General features: G+C 44.2%; 1 protein-coding gene across 2 annotated transcripts in view; it reads left to right on the top strand.

Moving 5' to 3' along the window:
• Positions 1-2,970: 2,970 nt before the first annotated feature.
• Positions 2,971-16,024, top strand: part of PLEKHG1 (pleckstrin homology and RhoGEF domain containing G1) — a 248,937-nt gene continuing 235,883 nt past the window's right edge. Inside the window, exon 1 of one of the 2 annotated variants that reach the window (XM_033235072.1) lies at positions 2,971-3,115. The gene's annotated coding sequence lies outside the window, so the exon portion shown is untranslated. Of the gene's footprint in view, positions 3,126-16,024 lie in introns of both variants that reach the window. The other variant, XM_033235074.1, reaches the window with a different exon arrangement.

The raw sequence follows: 16,024 nt of genomic DNA, 5'->3' as shown, positions 1-16,024 counted from the left end.
CCTCTGTCTATAGGTGGTCGTGACTTTCTGCTGTTGTTAATTTCTGGGCTGCCTCACTGTCTCTTTTTGGATTCTTGATTCTTCCACCACTTGTAGAGCCAATTTCCTGCATTAAAATCCCTCTTTTATATACACTTGAACTGGGTTCTGTCCCCTTTGTCTGACATTGACTGGTAGAGTAGTTTTAGAGCAGTATTGGAAAGACCACTCGCCAAAATAATTTTCCCAATACTGGATGTACCATTAGAAAGCCATTCCACTGGGTCCTTTTCCTTAAAGTGGGAGAGTAGATTATTACTAACAGGGAAAGCTATAGCATCTTTACAACTCTTATGTTGTCTGTTCATCCATCCATCCACCCACACACTGAATATTGTATACCTATTGTGTGTTAGGAGCTGAACTAAGTGCTGGGCACACAAACTAGACCCACAATGTGTCAGGCCAGGTGATTTCAAGGAGCTCAAATTCTAAAGATCTAAAGGGCAGAGTTCATTTACTTGGAAATCAGGAGTGATCATGGGAGTTAGGTGCTTAGTGCTGTACTTGGCATACAATCTCAACAAGAGACTTTGGCAGATCACAAGGTCAGGAGATTGAGACCATCCTGGCTAACATGGTGAAACCCCGTCTCTACTAAAAAGAAAAATACAAAAAATTAGCCAAGCATGGTGGCGGGCACCTGCAGTCCGAGCTACTCGAGAGGCTGAGGCAGAGAATGGCGTGAACCCGGGAGGCGGAGCTTGCAGTGAGCCGAGATCAGGTCACTGCACCTCCAGCCTGGGTGGCAGAGTGAGACTCCATCTTGTTCCTGTTTCCACTTTCTACCTTCCACCTCATTAATAAACTGAGATGAAGTAAGCAGGCTGGCCAGGAAATATTATAACCATCCCATAAGCACAGTACCAAATTCACAAGAGTTACCTGCCTACGGGTGAGTGCTCTTGAGCAGCAGCATCTGTAGCTAGTCCAGTCTTTTCATCAGATCACAGTGCTTCATCGACTGCTTCATTCGCAGTATATGTGCTAAGAAATGAGTGACTGAGACCAGGCACAGTGGCCCACTCCTGTAATCCCAGTGTTTTGGGAGGTGGAGGCTGGAGGATTGCCTGGGGCCAGAAGTTCGAGACCAGCCTGGGTAACAGCGTGACCCCTGTCTCTACAAAAAAATTAGAAAACCCAGCATGGTGGCACATACCTGTAGTTCCAGCGACCCAGGAGGCTGAGGCCAGAGGATTTCTTGAGTCCAGGAGTTCCAGGCTACAATGAGCTATGATTGGGGTCACTGCACTGCAGCCTGGGTAACAGAGCGAGATCCTGTCTCAATCAATCAATCAATCAATCAATCAAAGAGATGCGTGACTGGGGGCCAAGGAGGAGACAGCAGAGAACAGGAATCCTCAATTCTCCTTCCTTCCTTTCCAAGTTGTCAGAAATCCTTATCTCTCATCCACAAACACTCATCAATGAACTTCTTGAATCCTAGATGCTTTGAGGGTCAGATAAGGGCTGGCACCTACCTCACAGGGTTGATGGAAACCATTAATGAGATACTATTTCACAAACATACTGTACACTTCTATCACAAATCACAACATAGAAAGATGGGGTAACAGGCATGGTTTTGTGTGAGCTCCAAAAGCTGGGCAGGGTCTTAATTAAGCTCAGTTTCCTGTCTGTGAAAGGCAACTAGCACCTGTCCTGTCAACCTCACAAGGTTATTCCAAGGCCAACTGAAACAATGCTTTGAAGATGACAAATGTCTGTTTCAGTCCCATTGCAAATCTACCGTGGTAAATGTATTCCAAGCATAACCCAGTCCCATAGCTTTAGTAATACAAGTCAGTTGTGGAGACTCAAATAAATTATAAAACAGAACATAAACTCCACGTGATAGAGAACTGTGATGCTGTGTGGCCTTACTGCACAAACCTTGCTTTGTTATCAGTCTTTATTATAATTTCCATAATCATATATATGCATAAAAACAAATAAAAGGGAAAAATCAACAAGAATAGCTAACATTTATTCAGGCTTTAGAGCATGTGCCAGACAGTCTCCTAAGCCCTTCATGCACATTCTCTTATTTAAATCACATACAGCAACTCTATGAGGTAGGCACTATCATCATCATCATCATCATCTCCATTTTACAGATGAGGAAACAGACACAGAACACAGGTTAAAGTGTTCTCTCAAGGCCACGAAGCTAGCGAGTGGTAAGGCTGAAGGTCTGTTAACAACTAAGAGTGAAATCAAATCTACTACCAAACCTAAGGAGGTCCACAGGCGAACCTGATACGTCCGACTTTGGCGAGACATCAGTGTTAAGAAATGACTTCACACGCCTTTAACTGTCGCTGCAGGCACCTTTGATTGGAGTCATAACTTTACTTCAGAGCTGGTGCCTTTAAACATCTCTCTGGCTGTCACCAGTTATTCTTTACCTCCTTTTCCACTTTTACTTTCTCTAGGCAAAGGTCGTTTGGTGCTTTAACCGAGGTGATTAGGGTAATGACGCCTGAAGAACACCAGGCTTCCCCCTCTTTTTACGTGATTACCAGTAAAGCTTCTATGTAAAACTAGAATGTTCACTTAAAACCATGATTTAGGGTATTATTTTAAAGGACTCACATAGGAAATTATTATGTCCAAAGGAACGCCAAACCTGAAGAGCTCGGAAAATGAAGAAAAGTGATGTGTCTGCGAAAACAGTAGCAGAATATCTTTAAAAAAAAAAAAAAAAACTTTATTCCCCCGAGGCTGTAATTTGACTGTTCTCTTTGGCAAGGTTCCAGAGACAAGGCCAAGTTCCTAATTTCTTTTTCTCTTCGCTTCCCTCCTCTCCACCTTTTTCGCCCTCAGGGCAGAGGGGAGGCGGGACGAGCGATCCGCTGCTCTGGCCGCCGAAGCCCGCGTCGGGGCGCGGGGAGGGGCGGGCGGGGGCGCGGCCGAGCAGTGGGGCAGAGCCCTAGGAAGAGGAAGTCGGAGCCCGAGCCCGAGCCCAACGGCGGCTGAAGGGAGCTCCGGCAGCCCGAGCCGGCGCAGCGCAGCCCGCACCTTCCCCGCCCGACCCGCGAGCGCCGCCCGGGCTTGCGAAGCCGCTCCTCCCAGGGTAAGCTCCGGTCAGTCCCGGACGCCCCGGGGATTTTTCCAGGGATGGGAGGGGGGACCCGGGGATCTCCAGTCGGAGCCCCACATCCGCAGGTGGGGCCGGGCGAAGCGTGGTACCCGAGCCCCGCCGACCCCCGGTGGGGAGGGCCTTGGGGGGCGCCGCGCGGTGGGGACGGAGGGCGCTGGGGGCACCGCGCGGGGCGGACGGAGGGCACTTGGGGGCGCCGCGTCTCGGAGGTCGGGGTCAGGTCGGGGATGCTGTCTGCCGCCGCCTCGCTCGGGGTTCCGCGCCCCCAAGTTCCCGGTGCTCCCGCCCCTCGCCGCAGCCACAGCGGCTGCAACACTAGCACGCAGAGGAGTTTCTGCGAGCACCCGGGAGTTGTGGTCACCGCTCCCCTATCCCCGACTCAGCAGGACAGCCCCAGAACGGGACCCCACGGCCAGCCAGCTGCGTCAGCTCCCCAGCAGCGAAGCCGGGAGCCCGAGGACCTGGGGACACGCGGTGGGGGCGGCGGCCGAGCAGCTGCGGCGCTCAGAGCTTGGGGTCGCCCCGGTTCTGCAGACGCGCTTTTCGGCGGGTGGGGAGTCGAGAGCCTGCGGCTCTTGCGTCACGGGGTAAACGGTAACACCTGGGCGGCCGCGACTCTGCGAGCGTTCTGGCCTCGGAGGGCGATGGGGATCCGCGGTGATGCCCGAGCTCGCCCCTTTTGTGTCCTTGCGGTGAGCCCCGTTCCGAAGCCGGAAGCTTGGGAACGCTCTAACTGGGAGAACGGCGCTCAGCTGGTCAATTCATTCCGCTTCTCGGAAACAATGAGCTGGATCCTTGACTTGAATGTGCTGGAGGAGTGGGGTTTGTAAGCCGGCGTTTCATCCAGCTCTGGTCCTCAAGGCGCCCTTTGTACCACCCGCAGGTGGCCGAGGCTACTGCATGTATTTTCGAAATCACCGAGTGTAGGGGTTTGGGGCAGGCATCAACCCTGTGAGGACCATCTCAGACTCAGAGTTGGTTTAGGAGTTTTGAACAGATTGGATATAGAACTATCTTGTGTTTTGTATGTAGACCGGGAGAAAGACTAGAATGTTAACTCTAGGTCCAGTTTGTCATCTAACAGAATTCCGGGCCTAGATAGATCCTGTGGTGCGGTACAATAACAACCAGGTATTAAAACCGGCATCTTCTGGCTTCTCAGATTCTGTAGATGGCATACTTCTAAAAAATGTAGAGATTTTGGATTTTGATTAAATTGCTGTGAAAACATTTCCAAGCTCATCATTTCAGGAGATCAGAAAACTGTTCAAACTTTGGCTTTGCCCTGTGGGACCCTGGGCAAGATATTCGCCTCTAGTCATCTTGGCTGCCTCCCTTATAAAGCAGTGTGCACGAACCAGATAGCTTCTACGGCTGCCTGCTCACTCCTCATCCCCCTCCCAAGTCCCTATCCCTGTAATTTGGTCTACAATATTTAAGACAGAGAGAAAAGTAATAGGTAGATGTTTGACTCTCTTAACATTTCGAGTCTGGCTTCCCAATTCCTGACTTGACTTTTTGTCTCATTTGAGGTCCCAAGTCTAAGCCACCCAACCACCTGACTAAAGAAACTTTTTTATTCAGAGTTCTCCCACCTCCCTGGCTTCATCCTCAAATAGGTCATCAGTAGCAGTCTACAGTCAACGGCAATGGCTGCCCGACCTTCCCCATCCTTGTGTAGCAGCCCCCCAAGCCCTCTGCTAAAGGGCAAAGCAAAGCAAGAATAAACAGTTACCTGGCGATCAGATGCCAGATAACTGCCCCGATTCTGCTTGTCCTTGGTGGCATTTTCCTGCTTCCTCTACCCTAAATGGGCACCTGAATTCGGGGCACCAGCTTCCTTCAGTGCCTTTAATATAGATGACTGTCACCAAATACAGGCTTAAATATTTCAGTAGGGGATTCAAGCTGTAGTTCAAAGAGGTTAAATGGTCATTTTTAAAACAAGGGGAAGTGGCACCATAATTTTTCAAAACCAAGAATAATCAGTCCTATGTTGTGTTCCCCCTTTGCAGATTTTTCAGTGATTTAATTAAGATTGAATGGTTCATAGTCTGTTCCATAAATATGGGAAGTGCTTGAGTAGCACTAAATCTCTTGAGCCCTTCGTCAACCAAAAGCAATTCCTGGAGCTATTATCTTAATGGTGGCCATTCACTTTTTTGCAGGTTTCTTCTCCTCTCCACTCCTTTCATTGCTGGCAGTTTATCTTTCAAGCATTTGATATCTTTTAATCCTCCTGCAGCATGATTAAGTCCCTGGAATATTAAACTCAGAAGGGCTCTTGGATGTCCTAGTCCAGTCCTACATCTTAAAGATTTAAGAAGTCTGGTTAAGATCCAGTGATCTGGAATTAGCCCGCTTGTGTGATGCTCACCTCTGTGTCTCTGTAGCTTTGAGACCTTCACTTCTTTAAGGAGATTATTCAGATGTAGATTATTTCATAACCAGGGAAAGTAAAAATCATAGTTGGTGTCTGTCAGTTTTCTCACCTTTCCTCGTTTTCACACCTTTCCTCCTTACTTCTCTGCCCTTGTCTCAAGTTATGCCAAGGATTAAATGAAATGATTCGTATCAGTGTTTGGCACATAAGGTGTGCTTTCAAGATGATTGTTGATAAACCAAGTCCCAGGAGTATAAACTTCTGTGATTCTGCAGAAGTTTATACATAGCTCTGGACTGTAAGAACTGTGATTTAACCCAGGTTCTCTTCTCTCTCCCCTGCCCCTCTTAAACTGCACTGCCTAAGATGTGATGGTTGCATGGAGATGTATTTTTAATTAAATGTAATGGTTCAGTTTTTAAGAAAAAATAATAATCACTTGTCTCTTTTGACTTAGGAAAAATATGGTTTCTAATGCAAAATGTTCATGTATTCAGGCAGGGATAGGAATGAAAACATTTTCTAGACAAAGACTCTCTAAGCAACCTCATGCTTGTGTGTGGCAAGGCATCTCAGATATTAATGTTTCATCATAGGCTTGCATCAATCTTGCTTGATAAAATGAAAAGCTGACCCCAATCCATTCGGTCATTCAGAGTCATGGGCAGTCTGTGCCAAGTAGAATTTACTGACAGAAGAGCCAGCTTTCAAGTGATTAAGAGATAACTACATCTTCAACTTTATATTGTCTATGCTGATGAAAAGCAATAGATGCTTTAGCCGAGAAGACAGAAGTATATGGCTAATCACCTAGCGATGCGGCCCAGGTTTGCTATGGAATACCTGGGCCATACCGTATCTAATGCTGCAAAACAGCTTCAGGTATGCCTGGGTGATCTCCATTCCAGTAATTAAGAGTTGACTGTGTATCTAGAATAGTTTTCATGTTTGAATCTGAGTTGAGTACATATCTTTTCAATTTGTAAACATAAGGTTACCAAAAAAACAAAAAACAAACAAACAAAAAAAAAACACTTTTTCTGATGAGATACAAGCCAAAGTAAAATTTCCACATCTAAACATCCTTCTTTGGTAAATATTGAATTACCGTTTGATGGAAAGCTAAATCCTGCTGGATTCATGGATCTGCATATCCATAACTTTCCTCTTCTTTTCCCCTCCCCTCATGGTCCTAGAGGAAAGGCAATTTGAAGAGTGTTAATGGTAGGCTAAGATCTTAAAAAATTCCATCTACACCCACTTGTAATAACCTGATGGGAGGAGAGTCAGGGCTTTCACTAGGTCGTTAATTAAGAAAGTTGTTTTGGTAAGCTTTAAATACCAGGGTGTTGTGAGGCCTCTTAGCACCAGCACTAGGAAGGGCAAACCCTTTGCTGTTATAGCATTTGGCCAAAAGCTAGCAAGCCTGTTGATGTGTAAGAAGGAAATTTTTTTAAAACATCAAAGAAAAATTTAAGATAAGCATGAGTCTAATAATAGTTAGAACTTTAGTATTCTCAGAGGAATTATTGATCCATAAATCATCATAGTATAAAATGAGCTCTAATATTTGAAGTAGGTGAATAGATCTAGTTCTCGGGGTCTAGTTACATTGAGCACCAATTTAAATGGTCTGTGACTGTCTAGACATTGAAAATGACATATAAAGTCCTAGGTGGGGGATGGCAAGTCTTTTCCTGTAAAAATCCAGGTAGCATTTTAGGCTCCACGTGTCTCTGTCATATGCTCTTTGATTTGGGATGAGGGTTGTTTATTTATTTACAATCCTTTAAAAATGTAAAAACCAGTCTTTGCTCACAGGCCATACAAAAACAGACTGGATGTAGTCTGCAGCTATAGTTTGCTGGCTCTGTTTTAAATGAGCTATTCTGTTTTGTAGTCCTTCAGTATTTCTGTTGAGACTCAAGATGACAAGTTTCATTGACTCTATCTATGTTGACTCGTCATAGACTGACTTATAATCAAGATCATTTCGTCCCTCACTTTCCTAGTCACCTTTTTATATTTTCTCTTTGCCCTGGGCTAGAAGTCTCTGTTAAACACAGCCATCAGTTAACATAGAAATGGCAGAGCCAAATGTCAACATTCTGCTTCAAGTTAGATGCTGAATGGAGGAGAGAAGCTGAACTGGATTGAGATAAAACCCATGTTGATACAGACCACAGATGACTCCTATGAAATGAGGCCCAAACCCCTGAGCAAGGCACCCACAGCCCTTGTACCTACTCTTCTCCCGATACCTCTTCATATATACCCTATATCCTTGCCATTCAGGATAACTTGCAGAGCCCTGGGTGGGCCGCACTCTCTCTCACCAGTGGTGGGGTCATTCCACACAAAGTTTAAGTATCTGTCTCTTCCCTGGAGCCCTTCCTCATTTACTGGACAGAGATGCCGGCACCTCCATCTCTATGTTTGCACAGGAGCTTATAAATGAAGCACTTAGAGGTCTAGAGAAATGTGACAATTCCCCATTGGCAAATATTACCTTTCAGAAGTGGGTGAACAGTTGTATTCTTCTTTGTATAATAACTTCATCTTGCTTTACATCTCTAAACCAGCCAGAGAATCAAGCACAAAACAATTCCAGGGCTTTGGACGCGATACACAGTGTAGCAGAGTACGTATGGGCTTCGAAGTCAGGCTGAGCTCAGCTCTAGTTCTTTGCTTTCCCACTTACCTGCTGCAAGTTCCCTATCTGTAAAGTAGGGAGTAAGAATGACCTTTCAATTGCTAGGAATAAATGGGATTTCCCTCTGTAAAGCATTTAATTCCGGGTCTGACATGTAGTAATTGCTCAATAAATGGTAACTTTTATTCATTCCAGAGCATTTATTGAGAGCATACTATGCCTAGGATAATTCCTGACCAATACAAGAGACGATCTCCATGGAGATGTGATTGGTAAGGTGGTGGAGACTCAGAGTAGTGGATGGGCTGCCTTTGATTGGTGGTCCGGGAAGCCTCTAGGAGGAGGAGGTGGCAACATTTAAACTGAGACCTTGATGATATTGATGAGTCCCTCTTTCATCAGATCTAGGATACCTTTGAATTATTTCAATTTTTAATGAAATATACAATTTTACAATTTTAAAATGTACCACTTTAGAATGTACCACAAAGAAAGAAAAACTACTGTCAATAAAATTGGCACCATCTACTGTAAGTTGCATCCATAAGTTGTGAAAAATGTGTTTTAGCGTCAGTGAAGTGTGTTCATTGTATTTGTGCTCAGTAAATACCCACTGAGTATATGAGTGTTACTCTTTGATTGCATACAGCATTCTGCTACCACACTGTGACTGAATTTCTTTCCTCTGTTTCTTAGCTCTGGGGTGTTGACTTAGATCTGAGAAAAATAATAATATAGTACATACATAAAAGTATTGCAAGGCATTTATCGTCTAATATATTTTTTAAAATAGTTTAAAACATTTACTTTGGCGAAACCTTCACTTTGATTGCCAAAGTGTGTCAGGGAATCCTGTTTATGTGAAATTGCCCTACACATAACTTGTGTAGGAGTGCAGTTGAGCAGCTCTTGCAGCCGGATAATTCCTTTTGGCAGCTGTCTGCAGAGATGTGTGAAACCTTAATGCACATGAATGCCATCCGAAGGGCAACAAAGGCATTACCTCCAGTCTTCTTTCTGTTTTCTAGATTTAATTTAACATAAATACTCCTTCTCTCCTCCCTATCCCACGGGCTGACGTCCCTGTGACCCAGTAGGTCCTTTGGAACAGTGAAATGGAGGAGGCTCCATTTAGATCCAACCCCCTTCCCAGCTCTGGCAAGCCTCCAGGTTTTCACACTCCAAGCTGGGTTCTCTTCCAGTATTTCCCCACCCTCCTCCCTGTTTAGAGAGTAAAATACTGCTGAAGTCTTTGCTTTTTCTGACCAGCCTCTAAACTCTGAATCCTAGTCAAGACCTGTTTTCTGTGCTCACTTTGGAGCCTGTTGACCCTCTCTAGCTTTTCTCTTCCTATCCAAGTTCCCTTTAACTCCTCAGTTTCTGGATGATTCAGTGGAAATCTTGATAAAACTTGACTGTTTCTGGCTGTAATAAAGTGTACATTCATGCTGTTTTGATTTTCAATTCAACATGTCACCCAAGCCCCTGGCACTCAGCAGCACTCGGGGGCATGCTGGCTCACATGGTGATTGGACCCTTCTGTAATCTGTTCCTTTGGGGCATTCTTCAGCTCCTCCCACCCTCTCCCAACTCTGCTAGTGAAGCCAGAGCAAAGTCCCCTTCCTGCACCCTGTCTGACAGGGAGGATCAGTCAGCACTTGGCCAAGAGGGAAGGAAGCAAAGCATGGACCTGTTTTTCTTCCCTCCAACTTCTCGTGTGATTAAAGGCCCTCGTGTTTTAAGAGTTCTTCAGAACAGACACTAACTCTGGCTGAAATTGGAGTCTTTGGAAACAAGTAGAAGCAAAGGAGAAGTCATTTGTAAGCATTCCAGGGATGCATATTAACCATGGTCCAGCCTTAGCCAGGATGATTTAAGGCCATCTCTGACCTGTGACTAGCAAGCTGGTTGCAGCAGAGGGAGTATGGGGAAAAGGTGAGGCCCCATGGAAGAGCTGGTGAGGCTGATCCCTGGCCATCACGGAGCTCAGCTTTCCATGGCTGTGTGATTACAGACAGGCCTCAAACACTGACATCTGCACTTCTGTGATGTGCTGCAGAGAGAGGAAAAGCTGTAATCTGAGGCATAAATATACGATCCGGTGTGTTCCCTCTAACCATGTAACCTACTATTAGTTTAAGCATCTATGTCGTGCTAAACTATTAGACCTGCATCAAAGGAGGATATGGTTGTTGTTCTGAAACAGCTTACAGTTTCAATATTCAGATGTCTCCCACTTTTTTAAAAGTTGAAAACAACTAAAGGTGAATGATGCCATGTGAAGGTCAGAGTCAAGGATATGGGATTACTGAGTGGGTGGTAGTGGGGATATTAGAGGAGATGCAGGCTTTAAAGGTTTATTTTTTAAAGGAAAAGCTTTTCCTTACATTATGCCTTTCCCAACATATGTGAGAGTTTTTAGGGAGTTTCTTGATGAGGAATAGGCAGGGTGGGGCTATCAGGGTAATGAGACGGTCAGGGAGCAGATGGGAAATGGGTGCATGGATGGGCTGATGAGTATTGGCTCTCTTGAGGAAAGCACTTTGGGAAATACTTGGAAGCTTTGGAAACATAGTTCATGGAGGAAAACCTTGGTGGTCTTGGCTTTTTTCCATTTTTTAAAACTGTCTATATAAGGTAAATGCTATTTCCCCCTTTGACAATTGTTTAGATTCAACTCAAAGGAACATCATTTCATCACAATACTTAGTGATATCTGACCTTGAAGCTGAAACAGCAAGGACAGAAATATGAAAATAATGATTCTGTACACATGGAACCTTCGTGGTCCACAGGTGTGTCCCATCCCAGTGAAGCATTACCTTAGCCACTTAGAATTCAGATGGCTTCTAAAAGCATCCTTATTATGAAACACTCTTATTTTTCTTTCTTTTTAGAACTTATCTGAAAATGGAAGCAAATATTATGAAGTTCTGAGAACTGAGCTGTGATGAGTTCCATCACAGCCATGACTTTCAAAATCCAGAAAGCCCCTGAGGAACACAAGGAGACTGGTTTTGCCTTATGATCTGTCATGTATCAGAATGTGATACTGTCCAATACTATAGTTTAAGACATTTCTAACTAGGGAGTGAACAGGTATTTATTCTTCTTACAGAAGTAAAGAAGAGAATACATTTCTGTACTAGCTAAAGTCATAACAGCTAGCAATAACTATTCTAAAAATCTCCCTGGTTTTGGATTACTAATATATGCAGAAGGCATGCAAGAACATTGGCAAATGTTCAGAAACTATATGCCATATCTTTAATGAGATTATTACTTGATACTTCAATATGCATAATATAGACAGCAGTTGAATCTAATGTTTTCTTTATTTGCTTACCTATTATAGTACTAGTTCAAGTTGGTTTCTGGGATATTATGAAAAAAAATTTGTGCATGGAAAAGATAAGTTTGTTTTTCTAAGATCTGAATACTAAGTTGAAATGCGGGAATAGTGTAGAAATTAGGCAGTCTCTGTTATTTGGAAGTTACTTGAACATGCCTTCTAAAATGGGGATAAGATGATACAGTAAAGACGTTATGAGGTTTAACTGCATAATATATGGATGGCATCTAGTACATAGGAAGCCTCTGATAAATAGTGGGTATCTTATTATGTTTACTGATTGTCACACATAAGTTTTATTCTCTGTTACTAGAGGGCTGGAATAATAAACCAACATGAAAATAACGGGGAAAACAGTCGAGGTGTTAGAAGAAGGGCTTTAAGTTTCCTGAGGCAAAAGTCAATGGTGAGAGGGGACGAGGGGAACACATTTTTGCTCGACTGTAGTAGAGACCTAATGTTCATTACACTTGGGAATTGAGATTAGAATTAGTTTATTCAACATATGTCCCTTTCTAAGTTCTGGAGATTCAATCTTGAACAAAACAGACCAAACCTAGAATGAAGAGGAAATCCTACATATAACAAGTACTTTGAAGAAAATTACACAGGGAAATGGGGTGGGGCACTGTATTTTGCTTGGGTGGTCAGAAAGGCCTATCTGGGGAAGTAACATTTCAGCCAAGGTTTAAATCATAAGGAGTGATCTTGAGAAGATCCAAAGGAAGAACATCCTAGACTGAGGAAGAAAGTTAAGTAGGGCAGGCCTTGGAGAGAAATAAGCTCCATGAGTTCTAGAAAAAGCAAGGCAGCCAGTGTGTGTGCACAGAGGAGGAGCAGTAAGCAGGAGATGAGGTGGGAGAGGGAAGCATGGCTGGGTTATGCAGGTCTTTATGACATCAAAGACCTTTGCCACAGCTTGGCAATGTGATGCAAAACCATAGGAGGGTTTGAAGCAGGGGAGTGACATAACCTGATGGATGCCCAATTACCACTCTGCCTGCTGTGCAGGGAAAGAGCTGTCATGGAAAGTTCTGGAAGCAGGTAGAGCTGTTGGGAATCCATGCATTGGTACAGAGAGGGAGGATGGTAGAAGAGGAGGTGGTGAAAAATGTCTTGGTTCAGAAATGGCATGTCGGCCAAGACAAGGTAGCCCCAGGAGAAAGAACGTGTGGGGCTTAGACAGCGTAGCTACTGTTGCTGGCTCTGTCCCACCTGTTCGCGGTCTCCATTTCCCACTTCCAGCATCCTCTCTCCTTTAGTTCCCCAAGAAAAGTACCCAAAGCAGCTCATGGCTCCTGGTGATGCTGTGAAGCAATGCTGGGTGAGCTCCCCTCCCCATATGCACCTACAAAGCAGGTACGCCTTCCTTTCAGTTCCCTGGCATCCTGGGTACCTCTATTCTAGCTCTTTTCCTTCTCTCTCTCCTCTCTCTCTCTTCTCTCTCTCTCTCTGTCTCCCCTCTGCCCCAGGCTGGAGTGCAGTGGCGCCATCTCGGCTTACTGCAAACTCCACCTCCCAGGTTCAAGCGATTTTCCTGCCTCAGCCTCCTGAGTAGCTGGGATTACAAGCACCTGCCACCATGCCTGGCTAATTTTTGTATTTGTAGTGGAGATGGGATTTCATCATATTGGCCAGGCTGGTTTCAAACTCCTGACCTTAAGTGATCCACCTGCCTTGGCCTCCCAAAGTGTTGGGATTACAGGCATGAGCCACTGCACCTGACCTATTCTAGCACTTTCTATGTGGTATTTTTTGTAACCATTTCGTTGTCCACCTTCTCTCACTAGACTACAAGCTCCTTGATAGCAAGCATTGGAACAAAAAAAATTTTACTAGTTGAAATTAGCTTTAAGAAATTTAAGTTTTAAAAAATCACAAATTAATCAAGGAATAGCAATTCTGAGTAGGTAGCTAAATATTTAAATAGGAAAGAAGAGGAAGGAAAAAAAGAAGAGGAAGAAAAGGAAAGCAAAGAAAAAAGAAACCCATTGGAGCAATTCAATAGGGCCCTGGGTTAAAAGGTTTCTTTAGAAAGTGTTTTTGTTTGAATGATTTTCTGTCATGGGAGTCGAGTAGCTCCATTGGTTTAAAGGTTTTATAGGTCTGTAATAAATGTGGGGCTCTGTAATATCTATGTTTCTTCCCTTTCACTGATTTATTGTAGAGTTGCAAACTCAACAGGGATTGTGTTTATTCTGAAAGACACAACTATCAAATAAATTGTAGAGGTAAGAAGTCTCTAATATTCCAAACTATTTGAGTGTTAGGCATTTCTAAATAGGATATCAGCCCTATTCCAAGCCTGCAAACGTACCTTCTGATGTATTGGAAGGGCATCATAGACCTTTGGGTAAGGTGAGAATCACCTGGGCACATAGATCATGCCGTACTCATCCTTCTGTTCCCACTAGAGAGCATGGGAACTGGCACACCATTGACCTTTAACCAGTTGTTTGACTTGAATTTCGGTCCACTTCTTTATGTATACTGTAGAGTGGAATTTGCGGATCTGATGTTCAATGCTAATTGTGTGGGTTCTGAATGAAAACCTTGCTTCTGGTTTACCAGCTTAGAAATGAAAAAACAAGTCTGAGAAGTCTGTTTGTTATGCTCATATTCAGAATGTAGCACTCCTGTTGGCAAAAAGACCCAAAACAAACATACAAACAAACAAACAAAAAAATAGCTAAACTGCATTGTAGAATGTGAAGTGGTACAACAATTGCTCTGTGATTGTAAATCCAGTTTATTGAGACAGATCTCCAAAGAGCCCCTTCATATTGAAAAGGAATGGATTCTGGTGGCCTAGTTTTAGTTGCTGTGCCTATTAGAAAATAATCAAATGGTGGCCAGGCATAGTGGCTCACGCCTGTAATCCCAGCACTTTGGGAGGCCGAGGTGGCCGGATCACCTGAGGTCAGGAATTCAAGACCAGCCTGGCCAACATGGTGAAACCCTGTCTGTATTAAAAATACAAAAATTAGCCAGGCGTGGGGGCAGGGGCCACCAGGTGAGTCGAGATCACACCACTGTACTCCAGCCTGAGTGACAGAGCGAGACTCCCATCTCAAAAAAAAAAAAAAAAAAGAAGAAGAAAAAAGAAAATAATGACATTTCTCATAGAATATGCTGATTTAACATTTCTGCTCAAATAGTGAGGCCCTATTGTGTTTCAAAATAAGTCAAGAGAAAAACTCTGAAATAGGGTTGGGGATTTATCTATTTGGCTTTTGCACAATTGACTCAAAGTCACCACCCGTAACTGGACTCATAATCTCTATTTCCAGACCTACTTTCAGCTTCCTGGTGTTGTTTTTCCTCCCCCTCCTTTTCTAGTTCTTAGTTAATAGCACCACAATTCAGTGGTCACAGCAAGCCATTTTCCTTCCCTTTCCTGCCTTGTCCAGTCAGTTCGCAATAATTGCTTGAATAGTTCTCAATCCATGTTCACTTATTCAAGTCTCCTTCCTAACCTTTTAGACTCTTACCTCTTGCCTAGACTTTTGGAAGAACTGCTAAGCCAGTGTTGATTGATATATTAATAACTAGAACATGAACCTGACATTGAATGTGTGTTTTTTGTGGGGTGTTTTGTTTTGTTTTGTTTTTGAGACAGAGTTTCTCTCTGTTGCCCAGGCTCGAATGCAGTGGCATGATCTCGGCTCCTTGTAACCTCTGCCTCCCGGATTCAGGAGATTCTCCTGCCTCAGCCTCCCAAATAGCTGGGATTACAGGCGACTGCCACCACACTTGGCTAATTTCTGTATTTTTAGTAGAGACAGGGTTTTGCCATATTGTCCAGGCTGGTCTCAAACTCCTGACCTCAGGTGATTCACCCACCTCAGCTTCTCAAATTGTTGGTATTATAGGCTTGAGCCACCACGCCTGGCCTGAATGTGTTTTAATGAAGACTTCTTCTAATGGCTCAACCCAAAGGGAAAGGTGAGGGTGGAATTTAAGGTAGAGATCAAAGTCCCTTTAGGGCTTCCCTGGTCACATTTGTTTCTCATACCTCACCAATCTATAGAAAACCTCATAGGCTCTACATCCAGCATCCAGATTTATACAACGTCTCATGGTCCTCGATCCAAGGTCCCTCTTGGTCCAGTCCACTGTCTTCTTCTTTTCCTGGTTTATTGCAGTAGGCTCCTAACCGGTCTCCTTACTTAGACCTCGCCTACTATCAGCCAGAGCAATCCTTTCATATGTCGGTTAGCTCAATCCACTCTACTAGTTTCTCATCTCAGAGTCAGAAGTGAGTCCATGGGGTAGCCTGTGAGACCCTCCCCGGTCTGGCCCATGCTCTGCTGTCTGGTTCTCTCTGATCGCATCTCCTGCCCCTCTCCTGATACTCACTCTGCATCAGCCCACCGGCCTCTCTGGTTCCCGAGTACTCCAAACAAGTCCCAGCATCAGGGTCTTCTTATTGTCTCAGCCTGGAATGTTCTTTCCCAGATATCAGTGTCTTGCTGTCTCACTTCTTTCAGTTCC

The sequence above is a fragment of the Trachypithecus francoisi genome, unplaced genomic scaffold, assembly GCF_009764315.1.
Source record: "Trachypithecus francoisi isolate TF-2019V2 unplaced genomic scaffold, Tfra_2.0 Lachesis_group15, whole genome shotgun sequence".
NCBI classification, from domain to species: domain Eukaryota; kingdom Metazoa; phylum Chordata; class Mammalia; order Primates; family Cercopithecidae; genus Trachypithecus; species Trachypithecus francoisi.
Note: the sequence above shows the minus strand (reverse complement) of the source record. Positions and strands in the feature narration are given on the sequence as shown.